This window comes from Sinocyclocheilus anshuiensis, unplaced genomic scaffold (genome assembly GCF_001515605.1).
Source record: "Sinocyclocheilus anshuiensis isolate Anshui unplaced genomic scaffold, SAMN03320099.WGS_v1.1 scaffold222, whole genome shotgun sequence".
Taxonomy (NCBI): Eukaryota; Metazoa; Chordata; class Actinopteri; order Cypriniformes; family Cyprinidae; genus Sinocyclocheilus; species Sinocyclocheilus anshuiensis.
The window spans coordinates 1341791-1360049 of NW_015542408.1; positions in this window are offsets into that span (position 1 = coordinate 1341791).

The following is an 18259-nucleotide window of genomic DNA, read 5'->3' on the forward strand; positions in this document are numbered from 1 at the left end:
GTTGATAACGTTTATGACAGATAATATCATGATCATTTTTGCATTTCCCTTACCGAATGTCATATCCCGTCAGCAAATACGTGTCCATGGGCTTTTTTGATTGCTTTCAGTTTAAGTGCCGGTGCAGTGTTGCCAGATACTGATACTAAAACAAACAAAAAGCTAAAAATAAACCGAAATTATTTCCAATCTTTTGCAAATAGGATAAGATAAAGATATCGCTAACTCTAAACGGAAACTTCCTACTTTATTAACTTTCTACAGTGTTAAATTAAGAGGAAAAGACAAGTCCAAAAACGCTTATAATAGCTGCATCTGGCCACACGGAGGCTGCGCCCGCGCCCTCACTCACAGCTCTCTCAAAGGGACGCTAAACTGTCTAAACTGAATTATACATGTCATGCAGGCAATCATATGAGGAGTTTAACAGCAAATTAGTCATTCAAAGAACAAATTTTATTTTTGAACATGAAAAATTTGCATGTTTACAATTTACAATTTACAATTTTCATGACCTCGGTGGCCTCATAGCTGGTTACGGGCCTGGTTGTGATGTATTTCAGATTGAGACATATTTGAACAGAACTTAATTTTATATTATATTATATTATATTATATTATATTAATTATATTATATTATATTGTTGTTATTATTTTATTTATTTTGTGATTAAGAAATGACATTTATACAGTAATAATATTACTGATTAGTAACTGGTTTTGTTTATTTTAAATTCATTTTTTGATTGGGCAATGATATGATATTCATACAGTTACAATATTTATGATGATGATTTATGGTTGCTGTTGTTGATATTGTGGTTCTTACTATTATTTATTGTGTGATTAGGCAATAATATAATATTTATACAATTATAAAATTATTAATTAATTTTATTTATTTATTTGTTTGGAAATGATTTGAAATTCCTACGGTTATAGTATTTATGATCATCATTTATTGATATATAACATTATTAAAATACTTTTTAATATACCTTTTAAATTTTGTGATTTAAGAAATATTACATTTATACAGTTACAATATTATTGATTACTGTTTTATAATTATTTTTGATTAGGCAATGATATGATATTCATACTGTTATAATATTCATGATGATGATTTATACTATTATTATTATTGTTTTTATTATTACTTTGTGATTAGGGAATGATATGATATTTAAACAATTACAACATTATTCCTTTATTTTAATAATTATATTTATTTGTTTGTTATATTTTTGTGTGGTCTTGGTTATGTCAAAAGTCATTTGTCTATAGATAAATATGTACGGATGAATTCTAAAACAGTATATTAATACTATATAAGACATTTTTTAAAGAAAGTAAATATGGTCAGTTTTGATTTCACAATGTCTTTGAAGGGATAGTTCACCCCCAAAAGTTATATTCTGTTATTATTTACTTGCCTTCATATGGTTCCAAACCAAATTTTCAATGAATGAAGAAATATGGATTCAAAATATTATTCAGTACGAGTCTTCTGAAGTCATAAGATAGCTTTGTTGGAGAAACGTTATTGGCTTAAAATCCTTCTCTACACCATAGCTCAAATCCCGTTTCAATTTGCCTATATTCACATATCAAAAGGCTTCGAATATAGCATCATATGGGTTTGTGTAGTCATATGGGTTTAGAACAATATATATTTTCCTTTTAATAATACTGAGAAAAGTGTTTGCTCTGATATAAAACAGTTTTTTCCTATTTGTTTGTTGCCTGGTTGCCCCAGCATTTGACCATGATGGTCATACCTGACCTGTGCTGATTCAGATCAGAGATTCACAGTCTGCAAAAATTGCAGCTCGGATACATTTTCAGCAAACCTTGCAACCTAGCGATGCAGTGTGGCCAAATTGGCCATACCTCATTGGCCCGAGCATACGCTCGTGATATGATCTGTGTCTGTAAGAGGGGGTTATTAGGTGCACGGTGCACCCCGCTGACTCTGGGCACTGAACGCTGCTTATCTCGCCATCCATTTCAGTCTGCTTACTTCACTTTCACAGTCTGCCAAAAGAGCTGTGATTGCATCTTAATCATAAAGCAAAACTCGGGGATGGAGCGGGAATGACAGGCACTGTTAAAGTGCCTTCGGCTATTCCCGGCACTCACATTATAAATGGCTACAGAAAAATGTGTGCGTTCGCTCCCTCGCCAGCTCTGTTTACATCACATATCTCTAAGTCATCACTGTCTCAGTAATGGAGATATCAGAGCATCAGTATAAGCAGACTTTCCTCACTCGACACTGCATGCCAACATGGGCGCTCTGCTTCTAGCGGCGTGAGGGATGAGGAGAGAGAGCGAGAAAATAAAGTGGAAGGGAAAAGGAAGTTGGCTCATTCAAACTCCTCATCAATTATTGAAAGCAAAGTCACCATAGTAAACAGCTAAAGGACATGGGATGTATATGAAATGGTTAGAGCTGGTGCAATGCTTTGTCTCGGAGCAGTACTGATCCGTTTTCACCTCAATCCTTTTTTTTTTTTAAACAGGCTAAGCTGCTGTCTTGCTAACAGCGCAATGTCTGCTCTCAAATGTGTGTTTGTGACAAACAGGTAAGTAAGCATTAAGTTTAGATGAATCTGCTCTGGATTTCTTTGACTAGCATAGCAATTAGCATGCGAACACTCAGGGGAAAGTACACAAAATTCAATTATTCTTTAAGGCCCATCTTGAAAACATCACCGATCAATCCTAGGTTTAGCTCACTAAAAAACAACCTCTTAATGAGTCTTTTTTTAAACTTGTTTTTTAAGTAAAAAAATCATAGCTTAAATTTACCTAAGAAGAAATGCTGCATTATTAAGACTTGTTTTCACAGATTCTATCTTGAATATAAGTGTAATTTGTCTTACTGCTCTGTCATATTTTTTTTTACTTGTTTTTAATTTGTTTATACTTAAAGCAAGCATAAAATTTGTCAGCACCATAAGATGAAATATACCTTTAAATCTGAAAAAGAGTCTTTATATCTTACTTGCAATGCAGCTGTTACCATTTTTCATTTTCTCAGCTCTTTTTCAAATACAGGATCTTTGTGTTTGGAGAATTTTACAGAATGTTTATTTATATATAATATGGCAAAACAAACTCAGGATAATTTATGCAAAATTATATTAGGTCACTTCTTGTATGTTTCACAACACTTTTAAAGTGAAATATCCAGGGAGTGGTGCTAAAGTCATGTTCAGTTTTGTCTGAAACAGATGACTGTGAATCTGACAAGGTTTATCTTTTGTACGTAGCAGGGCAGTTGGGAAATGAAATGTCTGGTTAGTGGAGTTCGCAGGTTAATGCTTTATTATGTTTAAAAATAATGTACCATCATCACTAAACACTTCCCTAAACCCAACTGATAGTGTTAACAAAAGCAAACGACTTGCTGAAGCAAGTCTTTGAACTCTGCAATGCATGTGCAATTCTGTACCAGGTGCGCTACTGAGCAAGTTTACTATGTCAGAAAAGCCATACATATGGACCTGATTATGTGATGCAACATCAAATTGTGTAGGTTTACAAATCATGCACTCTGATAAAAGTGTTTTGAGGTCATAACATAGTATTGTGCAAGGAATTGGGCAAAAATAAGTCTTTATTCTATAATCTACCCCACTATCATAATTTGTTAACAAAAACAAAAGTTGTTCATTTCAGCTGGAAATTGCAGTGAACTGTAAATACAGGTATGTTTTTGAGGTTTTGCAAAAATGTAGGCAAATGCGCTTTTTTTCCCAATAAGTTGCGACACAAGGTACCAAGCACTATGTTTTCTCTTTTCCAAATCTATAAATAAATCAAGATAAGTAAATGCTGTAATTTAAACTACTTACATTTGCTCCAAGATGAATCAATGATAATAACATAAAAACATTTGATTCAGGTTAAAGTAGAGATGATGGAGCTGTACTTTGAGTTCACATAGTTCCATACAGTGAGTGTGTTGAAGAATCATTAGGAACATTTTCAAATCAAGATTTCTTTTCAGTTGATTTTAAATTTCTGCATACATTGGAAAAAAATATTTTCATAAATCAAGCATGAAGCAAAATGACTTAAGACATCAAGTTGTCTTTTCTGAAAAATGTTTCATTATAGTTTTTGCTCACAAAAAAGAAAAAAAAATCAACCTATAAAGTATGAAAAATAGTCTTATGAAAGTATGAAAAATAATATCTCGCTTTTTTTTGTGTGCAAATATTTATCTTGTTTAAAGTATAAACTCACTTCATTTTGATTTTGTTTTGATTCTAACTTAATATGTCATTTTGCTTCTCTAGTAAATATATCTTAATTTAAGAATATTTAGATATTTGTACAAATATTTATCTCTATCTCTAGTAAATATATCTTAATTTAAGAATATTTAGATATTTGTACTGGAAAATGACCAAATTAAATTGTAATATTTGCAGTGTAAACTTTTTGAGTTGGCAACAATATCCAAAGGGAGTGGAGCGTAGCATATGGTAAATATGTTGCTACTTGAACTCACTAGTTAATAAGCAATAGGAGTGACCTTTTTCCAGTTTGATTTCCTGCTTTTGGAGTTCATTTACATGCTTTATTCAGTTCTTATAGCCAGATACTTCTAATTTGACCTTCAAGTTGGATAGTGCTCTCTAGACTATTAAAGGACACTTAAAGCAATCTCATATGAATTAATGGCCTCTTCTTTGTGTTCTCCAGTAATGCCTGACATTATCGTCATTGGGCTAAACTGAGCCTTTGGGGGCTGTATGGGTCATGGTGTACGGTTTCCTGGTCAGGGATGAGAAGGGCAGGTACAGGCCTGACTCTAATAAAATTTCAGGCATGGAGAGGCCTAGGGAACAAGGGCAGTAGATGGGAAAGAACAATTTTCTATGTATAAAGTAGGAAGGATAGTGCTAAGAGGTCCATCACACCTCCTAGAATTATTCATTTGGTGTCAGTGAGGCTCATTAGAATCATGCTAAATAGGTCATGCTGTGTAGAGGCCTCTGACCTTCCTTTGCCAATGCCGCCATGCTCTCTTACGGTTCTGCTCTGAGGCTCTGAGGTCTTATATCACTGAGACAGTAAGGCTGAACTAGCATGCGAACTGATGAAGAGGTGATATAGCTAGATATAGTTCAAGCTAAGAGGAGGTCTTTCCCTTCACAATGATATAGACCTTAGTCAGAGTAGATGGCATATGTAATTTGATGTGAATGAAAGTAGGTCTGTGAGCCTATGTTGGTTTGCTGGCTTTAACTGGTCATAGCCTGGTCTGGTGTCTGGTTTTAAAGAGGTTTTGGATATGTTGTAGCTGGTCAGGGTAGAGGACCAATTTAAACTGGCTAAGATCAGGTTACAATAGTGGTTAGGCTGTTTTCAATATTATATTCATAAGGGAAGTGCAGTCTGTTCAAAGTATGATACTGTTGTGTACTTGGGCATAAATGCTTCAGATAAAATATCAGGAAAAAGTTTTCGCAGCCCATTTTATTTCTGTAATACCATCTAATTTTAAATAATTAAAATAATAATAATAGTTATTGTATATTATATTATCTTATTAAAACTATTTAAGAATTAAATAAGATATAACATATTTAACAACAACAATAATATCATTAAATTAAAACAAAGATTATAGAATTAATAGAATAATATTAATACTATAATAATATTGTATAAATATATTATTATTATTATTATCATCATTACATGATTTGTAGGGATTCACCTCTATGAACTTTTTTGTTGTTTTTGTTTAACTCAAGCAACGCAAAGACTTTGTTTTACTTGCGTGAATGCCAGAGAAATTCAACGGTAAGGGCTCAGTTTGGGCAAACAGAATTTAGAACTCGGTTTACGCAAATTCAGTTCGCATTAGACTTGATATGATGCCCTTGAGATATGGTAAAATAGGCAATAACTTCAAAATGCATTACCCATAGTTCTCAGGGTTCTACAATCACTCTCGATTATTTCAGCAAACACTCAAGCCGCGGCTGAAGAAATACTGAAGTAAATGCCAGCGTGGGCAGTTCTGCCGAGTGTGTTTGAGTGTGTGTGCGTGTTTGAATGTGTATGGGTGTTCATACGTATTCTTCTGACAGCTGACAGTGGATGCTGAGCTCTACACCCTCAGCAGAACGCTTGAAAGGCCTGAGCAGCTCCCACCATCTGAGCGCCAAAGCCCAGCTGTTATTAAGGAACTGCAGGCCCTGCTGTGGATTCCTGCTTACACGGTTTTCAGCGCTGCACTGTACTGCTGCTCAGCGCTTTTCACTGACCTTTCCCGCTTCAGCCGTCTCTTTGCAGGCTCTCTCTCTTTTTCTTTTTTCCTCCATCTCTGTGGCCTGTTTAAATCAGCAGTGAAGCTCTCCAGGTCGTGCTGTTGGCTCCACTGGGACTCTTTCTTTCCCTGAAGCGAGGCAGTGCACATCAGATCTCTGCAGTCAACTGGGTCGTGTACCCCATCCTGGAGACAGAGAGAAAATTATAACATAGAAACAGGGAGACTCCCTTAAAGATGCTTTAACCACAAGAGGATAGAACAGACAGAAAACCCAATTTGAACGTAGAGGTTGCGTCAGAGAGGAAATCACATGAAACTTTCTATTTCTATAGAACTTACACACTTTCCCTTTAAGAAACTCTTCACATTCTGTTCCCTGTAGTTCTTGTTGCTTTTCAAACTAACTTTATTATTACTTTTCGGTTTTACCCTAAAGTAATAAACTTCAGCATAGCCTATAACTTGTACTGCTTCGCTTGTATTATGGTCATGAACCTCAAATTGTGCATCTTAAAGAAAGCAATTCTATTACTTTCTAAACAATCAGAAAATTAAACGAGCCAAAAGATAAAATTAGATTAAAGGACGAACTTGTGAACATCATGGGCAAGGGTGAAACAGCCATAGCGAGCACCGAGACAATTCGCCTAGCAGCTTGGGCCCGCTGCCCTGTGTTGTACTTAATTTTATAAAAAAAAATACAAAAAAAGTATTATTATTTTTTAGCCTACTAATTCCTTCATTTCCGATTTTGTCATTCGACAATAAATTGGTAATAAATCTTGAATTGGTTAGACTTGACTGGCAGAGGCTCACGTCTGATCTGCGCTTCCGTCAAACGGTTTCGAGGACGGAGAGGTAGCAGTGAAATATAGCAAAATTACTGACCCGTTGAGAGCTTCAAATGCAGGTCAGTTTCATCTGTAAATAGGCTGTAGTTTTGTCTTTGTTAACTTAGTTGAGTATTAAACTGCTAGCTGCTGTTAGGCTATAAGTAGCATTCCATTATTATCATCTGTCAGAATACTGTATGCTAAAGAACATCTTTATTATCTATCGTAAAGTCACATTGATAAATTTAGCAGAGAGATACTCACGTGGATTTATAGTTTAGGTATGGAGGGAGCTAGAGCCGACAGCAACACAAAAATAACCAATGAGTCATAACCTAATAATACTGTGTTCAGTAATAGGATTTTTCAATAAAGATATTGTACTAATTTTGACGTTTAGGCACTTTAGAAAATATATTTTAATATATTTGAATGAAATACAGGTTTGTTAAATCTGAGGTATTTACTGTAAGTCATTTTAAGATAAATAACAGCATTCTGTGCAAACAAATTACAATGAGGTGGTTGTTTTGCAGCAAGGTGAACACAGTCCTGTTCATATCAGTAGACCTGCTGGTGAAGAAGTGACAGGTGAAAGAAAAAAAATACACACACACACACATAGACTTGTGCCGGTATTCGGCAATGCGATATATCACGGTAATGAATATGCACGATATTGTTATCGTGGGCACTTCTAAATACCGTGAATAATTGTATATTACAAATTATTCCGAATTTTGAATGCTTTTTGAAGAATACTTTTCCCATCAACTGGTCAAAATGCACAACACCGCTGTATGCTGCGTGAAAGAATCGCAACATGAAAATTTGATACCGGCATATCCCTACACACACATACACAAGGGAGAGACAGAGATACTGAGAGAAATGAAGCGAAGGTGCTGTTCAAGAGAGAACCTTTAATTATTTTGCACAGGCCCAGCCTAAGGATTTAGACCTTATTTATGTGATGTCCATACAAATAATAGGACTGTCTGTGGTTTCAGGATTTGCTGTGGGGGTATAGAATGGTCTGGATGAGTGTGAGGTTTCCTGGCCTGAAATTGTGTCCCAGTCCGCCCCTGATCATGGGTGACTTAAGGTGGACTTTTTCACACTTTTTGATATATGCTTAAAATGTGCGCTGCTCTTAGTTATTTGTATTTATTTCTAACTATTCAGAGTTATTTTATGTCTACTGTACGACTGTAATTGGATGCACCACATGAACCAAATTATTGTAGCATGTTTAATTTTATAATTAAAAATGGTTGCATTTCTAATTAGAATTAGAATCAGATAATAAATGTAGTTTGAATTACTTTATAATGTGCTCCTTTCAATTTGACCACATTACTGTATGTACTGTATGTATGTATGTATTTAGATTTTATCCATATATTTAAGGAACTGGTTCAATTTGGCAATGGGTAATAATAATAATAATATTCATTGATTGATTGCAAAAAGTTAGGACTTGATTTTATTCATATATTGGGAATGGGTTCAGTTTGGTAATAATAATAATAATTATTATAATTATTATAATTAGTAGTAGTAGTATATTCATTCTTTCTTTCTTTCTTTCTTTCTTTCTTTATTGGGGGAATCGCTACATACTACAGTTCTCTCTTTTTTGTATTATTTCAGGGTTTTGAACTTTTAGTGTACAATATTATAAAAAAAGGAAAGTGTATGATTTTTGGTTGTGTTTCTTCACTGGCATGCAAAATAAGAATTTTTAAGACCACGAATATTCGGTCTGAAAAAGTTTCTGAACAGTCATGCGCCATCTGAAATCTGTAACTCTTGAGAATTTCCAAATGCCCCTGCAGCTTTGAACTGGGATGTCATGTCCTGCCATGTCTAATGGTTCAACATAGTGCCATGCTGTTTTTGGAAGGACGTGCACGTCTACGTGCCAGAGATCCTTAGTATGTGAAAAGTGCAAAATAATTAACATAAATTCTTTACAGTGCCTTTTAATGCTGCAATTATGAACCATCTGTCCCTTCAACATTTTTCATGAGCAAACAGCTGCTACTCTCCTCCACTTCCAAGTCATTCTCCGATAACTCCTGCATCTTTAAATGCGCTCTCCACTCTCGTAAAATCACGGTGTCAGGTTCCTCGGATAAAAACTTTCACGAGCACCTGCGCTAATGATGCATAAACCCTCAGGTTCAGCCAAATTACCTCACATTCGGTTCACTGATGCATTGTTGGTAATGAAACGGTGGTCACATTTGGGCTCGGTCGCGTTTAAATGGCATGCCTTGAATATATACGTGTTACAAAACTGCTCTTCGCTCGATGGCCCGGGTTCAGAGAGCCAGACGCCTGTGGTGTGACACAGCTGAGTCTCTATAGCATGGCCTGTTAAGAGACATACTTCTCATTAGTGCTGCCTGCTCCTTTGGCAGCGGGAGCCATGCTGGTCGTGCCATCTGGCAGGGAGGCAGGGATTGAGAAAGATAATTGCAGACAGAGACAAACCGAGAGGTTGAGCGAGAGAATGTAAATTTTTTCCATTTCTAAACTGGCGGGAAAAGGGCCCTAAGTCTGGATGGGTCTCTTGCCATTCTCATATCTGCCCAGAGAACAATTAGAAGACGTGGGACACACATGAGTGGTCCAGCGTTGTGTCCCCAAAGTGTCAACAGAATGCTCATTACCATTCAACGCTCACTTCCTGTTCCATTCCCAGCATTGGCGCCACAGTCTGTGAGGCATGTTACTTCAAGCAGCGTGAGCTTGTTATCCCTAAAAGACAGAGGAAAAGAGCCCGACCGAGGAGAACCAGGGGTGTGGAGGAGACAAGACAAGGAATTTCAATGAAACCGACTGGTGAGATCAAAGTCTCTTTTTTTCTTTCCGCTCTTATTTCTCTCTTTCAGTGAGAAGCGGCAGTCTTCGTTTTTAATCACAGCGTTTCTTTCATGTGTCCTCTCAAATGGTGCGCAGCTGCAGCGGCCAATCAGCTGCGGAGTTCTGCGGCCCAGAGGGCTCATGGGAGGAGAGCTGTCTGCTTGTTTTCACCCTTCGCTAATATAGAACCAAGACTGATCCAGCATCACTCCCTGTTCCTCTTATGTACCCCAGGCGGTGGATGCGGGCATCTGGCAAGCGCTACAGGAGACGGGCTGTATGGAGTGTTGAATGGCGACGTTCTGCCGTCTCGATTTTACCTGCACTCAGCCGCTGTTACTTAAAAGACGCACTCTTGCTACAGTGCTTTTAATACCAGTTTCCTCTGTGCACCATCTATATGAGGAACGCATTAGATTGCTTTGCTTTGCTCACTGCAATGGGAGATACGCTATCAATTATTCATTGATAATGCGTTCATTTACTCGGATTTTGCTTAACCAGCCATAGAGAGAGGCAGAGGAACATGGCAATATTGCTAAAGAGCTATTTTTACAACCCTCTGATAGCGATGGCTTTGCGCTGCGGGAGCTTGACGTGTCTTGCGCTCCTTGTTAGTTGTTGTATTAAGCAATTTGTGAGTTCAACTAGAAATGTAGCCTGTGGATTACATTAAATGTAGTGTAAAAATAGCTCATGTGGTTATTTCTGTAGTGGACTTTCTCTTATAATGGACATCGCCAAGTGGTTTTCCTGAGTGGAAGCCTGATTTGTGCGCGAAGTGATCATGCTGCTGGTAAGATCTGCACAGTGCTGTGATTTGTGCTTCCAGACAACGATTGTGCAGTTCATATGACAGATGTAATAAATTAATGGATTACCCTTATTAGGCGAAACAACAGCTGCGCAGGTTGAAGCACATGAAAGCTGTGAATTTAGCAAGTTGTTTTTTATTAGATGTTTTTATGCAAAGCGATTTACGAGAGTGTGATAAGCGGTGTTGCCCCCTTAAGGCAAACTGTGCAATATTGTTTTATTGTTATGTGGATAAGTTTGCTGTGGTATATATTTATGGTAGATAATATTACTAACACAAAACATTTGAATGGTTAAAAAAGAAAAGAAAAAAGATTTCCAATCTGGAAAGATTTCTGATACAATTATGAAAAAATTAAAATAAAATAAAATAATAAATAAGGTTTTTATATTAAATTACATTTTAAATTATATTTTATATTAAACTTTTATGTAACATAAGAAAACATAAATGACAGTTTTTACTGTATTTTTGATCAAATAAATGCAGCCTTGGTTTCTATGTTTCAAAAACATTCAAACTCTCATCTTAGTGTATATTGTATACATATATACATATACATTATTAAACATAATACACAGACACATACATATTCGTAATATGTAAATGTATATACATGCATATTATGATGAAGTTTAAATTTACAAGCTTTGGTTACCAGCTCAGATATTGATCACTAAGACAGAAGCCCCACTGGATGCATTTTCAGCATTTTAAAAATTAATATTACAGGCATGTAGCGTTATTAAAAAGAAAGAGAATCAGGTGACATGCTGTTATTGTGACACCGTTAATCTGAGATCTCAGTCAGACAATGCCACCTGACAACAGGATTCACGGTTTACCCAGTTTGCTTTAATGAAACTAAAATTAACCCAGCAGATTGTGTTTAAACCCATTGTGCATAAAAGCAGAAAATACTAACAGACCATATGTTTGTTGTAAGCTCTTAAGGGGGTCTTGAGTTGAAATCACACCAGGGAGGATCATCGAGTCCTGTCCATATGGGGGAATCAGACATGTGCTTCACATGTGTGCATGAGATAATCACACAGCCACACAGCCTCCATTATCTATCTCAGCATCTGCTGGTGGAGCTGCCACTTAAATCATCCACATGAGAGCTGGAGGTGTTGTGGGGTGTGAAATCCCTGGTCTGGAGAAACCAAAGGGGTAGATGCTGTTGTCAGGCCTGTTCGATTAAGAAAGGGGCTGATCCTCCTTTCTAAACTGCAGGTGAAATGTGCTGTTCTGAGGTGGGATGTTTCTCCATTACCTCTGTTCTGTTCAGAAATACTTCAGTTTCAGCTCATATTCTGTGGAAATGGCAGTGAAGCTGGCTGCGGGCAGATGTGTTTAATGGAATAATGGTTCTGTAGTATTAAATTATGAAACAGAACATGCTGCAAATCTTAAAAAAGATTTTATGTTTTTGACCCCCCCCCCTTTTTTTGTTTGTTTCATTTTGTGCATTTAGGTAAACACTTTCTTAATTTTTTTGTTTAATTTGTTAATTTGCTATTTTTTTTATTACAAAGCAAATAAAATCTTTGTTTTTTCACTCTGTTTCATGTTTGATTCATTCTTCAGTCATTCTTGTCGTACTTTTTTAAAATTTCTTTCTTTCTTTCTTTCTCTTTCTTTCTTTCTTTCTTTCTTTCTTTCTTTCTTTCTTTCTTTCTTTATTCATTCTTTTGATACTTTTTTAAACCTTTGTTGTAAAAAGCATTAATCACTTGTTCCTTTCTTTTTGGTGTCTATTTATTTTTTTGTTTATTTTTTGTTTGAGGCATTCATTTTATTTATTTATTTTTTATTTTGCTTTCATTATTTTTTGTCACATTCTAGTATGTGCATTTCTTTCTTTCGTTCTTTCTTTTTATTTCTTTTTGTTCATTTGTTCTTTTGTTTGATTCTTTCCTTTTTCTTTTTTTTCATTCTTTTGTTTATTATTTTGTTTGTTGTAAAGAACATTGTTTTGTTTTCTTATTTTTTAATTCAAAGTTCTTATGTTTGAGGAATTCATTGTTTGTTTTCTTCTTTTCTTTTTCTTTCATCAATCGTTCATCACTGTGTTTTGTTTTGTTTTTCTTTTGTCTTGCTTGTGTTCTGTGTGAATGTCATAAAAGTGGGATCTTTTCTGTATTTGTTCTTTTATTCTTTTTATTTTTCTGTCATTTGTAGTTTTTCTTCTCATCTACATCTTTCTCCAAGACTGATTGACTCGGGGGGAGATGAGAAGTGGAGCGCAGTGTGCAGTTGAGTGAATTCCCTCGTTTCTTCTGACAGCAGGAAGTTAATGACCCACATTAGATAACAGCAGCGAGGCGATTACAGGCCTGGGCTGTTCGGGCGGCTCAAGGTGTTAATGTAAGCACGGGTTTTTGCTGCTCTAAAGCTGTCCTGCTGTTGGGCAGGCTCAGGCCAGGGCTGGAGTCGCTGTTGTGCTGTAGCCGTGTACACTCAGGCTCTGCTGGGAGCGGTGCAGGTGTTAATGTAGATGGAGAGTCTGGTGTCAGAACTCAATCTAAACAGATGAGTGTTTTCTCGGAGTCAGAGCACAGCAGAATGCATTACCCCAGAGAGACGCCGCCAGAGGAGAAAGAATGAGAGCTGGAGGGAGCGAGAGAGAGAAACAAAGAGAATGAGGGAGACAGAAGGAGAGAGGGACAGGTTAGGAGAAAATGAGAGATAAAAAAGAAGCTCGAGTGCTGTTGCAATTAAAGGAAGAGGGTTGCTTGGGCACAGGGGGCTGGATGCCGCAGACGAGGACAGTTCGTGTAAGTGTGATGGAACAGAGTACTTTGCAAGCATTGTGGGTAATTTATCGCTCTGATGATGCTCAAGCAAATGCTTTTACCCCAGTGTGTTAGGCTAGTAAACCACACAGCTCTCCCTTTTTTTAGCTCGTGAATTGCACCTATTAAATCGTGCCCCTGTGTGTCTCTCTCTGTCTCTCTCTCTCTGTGTACTTTTATTTTTTAAGCACAGTGTTGGTGGGGGTTAAATATCCATGTTACAATATTATATCACTAGTTACATTTTATTAGAATTTCTACAAAAAAACAAAAAAAAACATGTATTTAATTTAATATATTTTTTTGCAATGTTCTAAAAATAGATTGATTGATTGATCGTGTACATTCTGACTTTTTAAACAGCATAGGTGTATTTTGCCTTAAAAAACTTGCTATTTATTTGTTTGTTTGTTTGTCTGCCAAAAAATGTTTATTCTGATTTGAGTTTTTATGGCAGCATAAGTGTATTTTGCCTTAAAACTCTTGCTATTTATTTAGTTATTTATTGAAAAATTTTATTTATTTATTGAACTTATTTATTTATTTATTGAAAGTTTTTATTTATTTATTGTTTTATAAAGGTTTATTTATTTATTCGTTTGTTTGTCAACAAGTTATTCTGATTTTACTTTTTGAAGCAGCATATGTGTATTTTTGGACTTCTTAAAAACACCTTTGCAATCTTTTCCCCCACGTTGATTGATTACACTAAGAATTGGAAGCATTTTTATATCCTAGGTTTTCTGAAATGATATACTGTATTTAAATATGCAAATGAGCCATTATCTAAATAAATATACACTAATTTGCATAAATGTCCAGAACAGAAATGTGAACTATGGATTAAACCAGGTATAAAGGTTAAGTTTTTTTTATACATAGCCAACAACTCTGTGCATCACTGATGCATGTCTCTTAAATTGCAATACCATCATCCTCGCACATACTACTCCTACAGTACTTGTGCACATTAAATATACTGTACTGTGTTTGTCATGAAATAAATGAAATCGTAATGTACAGAATTTAGGATATTATGGAGAAAAGTAGCATGTTGTTTTACTTGAAAGCAATAAATATTCAAATTACATAACATTACCTCCAGTACTGTCTTGGATTGACTCTAAATCTGATTCTGGTGCCCTTTCTAACCTCTACGCTCTGTTGTTGCTTATCCTGTTTAGCGTGACCCCAAAAGGTCATCTTCTGACATGCTCCCTATTTAAACGAGGCATAACCAGAATCGAATATGAGTATCATTGTGAACCCCTGGATGAATGAAATATTCAGCAACTGAATTACTTGAATGAAAGACATTCATCTATAAACGGAATAAAAAATGCTTTCACCCTCTGTGTCTAACAGTTGGGGCCCTTGGGCAAAGGTTGTGTTTACTGCTTTCTGAACAAACATTTTAGGAACTACTGAAAAAGATCTTCAGGTTAAAGTTATACCTTCACAATACTTTCAGAAACCTGCAGAAATCATCTTTTTCATGAACATGAGATTCTAGTCTATAGATCTGTGGTACTGTGAACCGTGTTCGAAGAACTCTTCTTGCAGATATCTTCAGGTCAGGTTCAGTGACTCTGAATGAATATAAAAACCAACGAGATGCTTTTGTAGCAATGCTTTATGTTGGATATAACAGGTATACCTGATTCAGACACATAGGATAGTCACCATCGCACAGGTTGAAAGGACACTTAGGATGAAGGTGCACTGTTGAGCCCCATTGGGCTCTAAAGAAAAACAGTATGAAGGTTTACCAATAAGTTGATGATGCTTGGAGCCATTTAACATCTTGTAGTAGGTTTATTCTTTAGATATTCATTTATAACTTAAATGACATCTAATTAGCAAGGATGCATTCAATGAATAAAAAATGACAGTAAAGACATTTATAATGTTACAAAAGATTTCTATGTGAAATAAATGCTGTTCTTTTGAACCTACTAGTTATTAAAGAATCTTTAAAAAATATATCACAGTTTTCACTAAAATATTAAGCAGCACAACTGTTTTCAAAAATTATAAGAAATGTTTCTTGAGCGAATCAGCATATGATTTCATCATGTGACATTGATAACTGCTGGAAATTCAGCTTTTCCATCACAGGAATAAATTAGTTATAGTTATATAATTATATAAAATAGTTATATAGTTAGTTATATAAAATAGTTAACAGTAATATATATTAAAATAGTAAACAGTTATTTAAAATTGAAATAGTATTTCCCAATGTTACCTTTTACTTTTTTTTGTTTTACTGTGTCTTTGACCAAGTAAATGCAGCCTTGGTGACCATAATAAACTTCTATAAAAAAAAAAAAAAGAAATTAATGAATAAATATCAATACAATACAATACAATAAAATATCTTACACATTTTGGATATACTTTTATTCAAAACAACTTAAATTGTATTCAAAGTATACATTTGTTAATTTCATGCATTCTCTGGGATTTGAACCTGTGACGTTAATGATGCTGGTAGGACCATTTGAGTAACATTTGAGCAACATTCATTCGTTAAAAATTTATTTATAATGGGTAAAAATAAATAGGAAGTAGTTGGTTACAGTGTTTTAAATTATGGCTGCAGAGTTTTTGTCTCTTTAGTTTTATTGGAGCAGATTCTACAGCTATCCTTGTTTCTTTTAGTACCTTGTAGCCACAGGGAGCATTAAAACCCTTTGTTATAATAGAAAAATTAAGCAGCATGGAACAAAGTGAAGAAGAAATGTCAAGAATAAAACGACAGACAGGAGAGGGTCTGCTGAAGCTTGGTCTGCTGAGATAATGTGCCCATGAATTTGCCTAAGAGACACAAGACTAGGTGACATTTCTGAGTGGCAGCTTTGTTTTCCTGGTCACCGCTGGCCAGGTTTAAACGAATATTAAGAAGCAGAATAATTCTTCGATTTCGCACAAAGCAACAACTTCAAGCTGTTTAAACCTTAATTAATTTTTAGGCTTATTTGTTTACCTCTGGTGGAGTAACAATGAATTCACAATAAAATGTTTTAATTCTTTCTATTGTTTGCAAAAGTACATTTCTTGGAATTGAAAGAACTGTAAATATAAACATGTCTGAAATATAAAAAGTCTTGTTTCTACCATGTTAATAGGGTATTCAGAGCACAGTACTGTGATTCATAAAAGTTTTATGCGGGCATGCATAGTTATTGATGTGACTTGATTATAGTCCGGAGAGGTTGTGCATGTACAGGAAGAAATGGATAACAGGGTGGAAATCTAGCATTGATTTTTGTATATCTGAAGGTGAATAAACCTTTCCACGTACATTGATTTGGAAAAGAAAAAAAAAACAGCTGTTTGAATAGATATTCAGGTGCGTTTTGTTTATTAGATTTTTGCTCAGAAAAAAAAAAACTAATTTAGACGGTATTCTTATCATTTTTTAAATTTGCGAATAAAGATGTTTTGTTGCTGTGTTTTTCGTGTTGTCTAGACGTTTCTGCTTGAGACCCAGAGCAGTGACTGATGTGTGATTAATTGACAATGAATAAAGGAGAACAGAATAAATAACATCAAAGAGTTTATTCTGTACACGCACATCCACAGACAAAACAAAAAACAAATGCAGGTGGGTCTGACAAATGTTGTACTATGTGTCTCAGATGTGGCAAGGATGTTTATTAGTTCCTCAGATTTTCAAGATTTTTTTTCAGCAGTAAATCCCACAAGTGGAACTCTACACGAGTGCTTTTTGTTATGATTTGAAACAGCTAGTGAAATATTTTCTTTGGAATTTTTAAGATGACAAAATCCTTTAGGCTTTATTGGCTGAAATGAGCTACATTGATGTTACTATTATCTTATTCTAAAGAAAACTAGTTTAAACGTTAGCTCTGTTCGAAATCTAGTGAGCTGCATCACTGCCTACATAGGCAGCTGTCTTTTAAAGGTGCAGTAGGAGATCTTGGAAAATGCTAACTTTAGCCTGATAGCGCTGAAAGCCTCCCTGCAATCTCCGTCCAAAGCCACGCCCCCTGAACGCATATACGCTCACAGACCAGAATACCAGAGACAACATTACTACAATAGGCTACATCAGCGGTTCCCAATTCCAGTCCTCGCGCACACTTCACACTTCTCTAGTAAGTTTAGTCTGTGTGTGTGTGAATGTTCCGAAGTGAAGTAAACTTCAACGGATTTCCCCTGCTCAGGGAGTAGGGAGCAATGAACACTGTGTAGGGATCATATCGATCGGAACACAGTTCATGCACGTAGCTCACTTCTAACGAGCTGGTGCGAGGACTGGATTAACCGCAGGGCTACATCATGTGTCATTCACCGGAGAGAAAACTTTAAAAGTACTACAATACCAGGACGGAAGATCGGATTGTTGATGTTTGTCCGCCATTCTCGCTCTGTCTGCACAGCGTGCGTGAATGCGCTGATGACGTATCCTGTCTGCGCGAACCGGGTGCGCAGAGGTATGCAAATACATATGTTGACAGGCAGGTTCTGCACAGCGTGCGTGAATGCGCTGATGACGTATCCTGTCTGCGCGAACCGGGTGCGCAGAGGTATGCTAATACATTTGTTGACAGGTAGGTAGAAAAGCCAATTAAAACGCTCGGACCGAGCGTTTTGATTGGATGAACATTTCTTG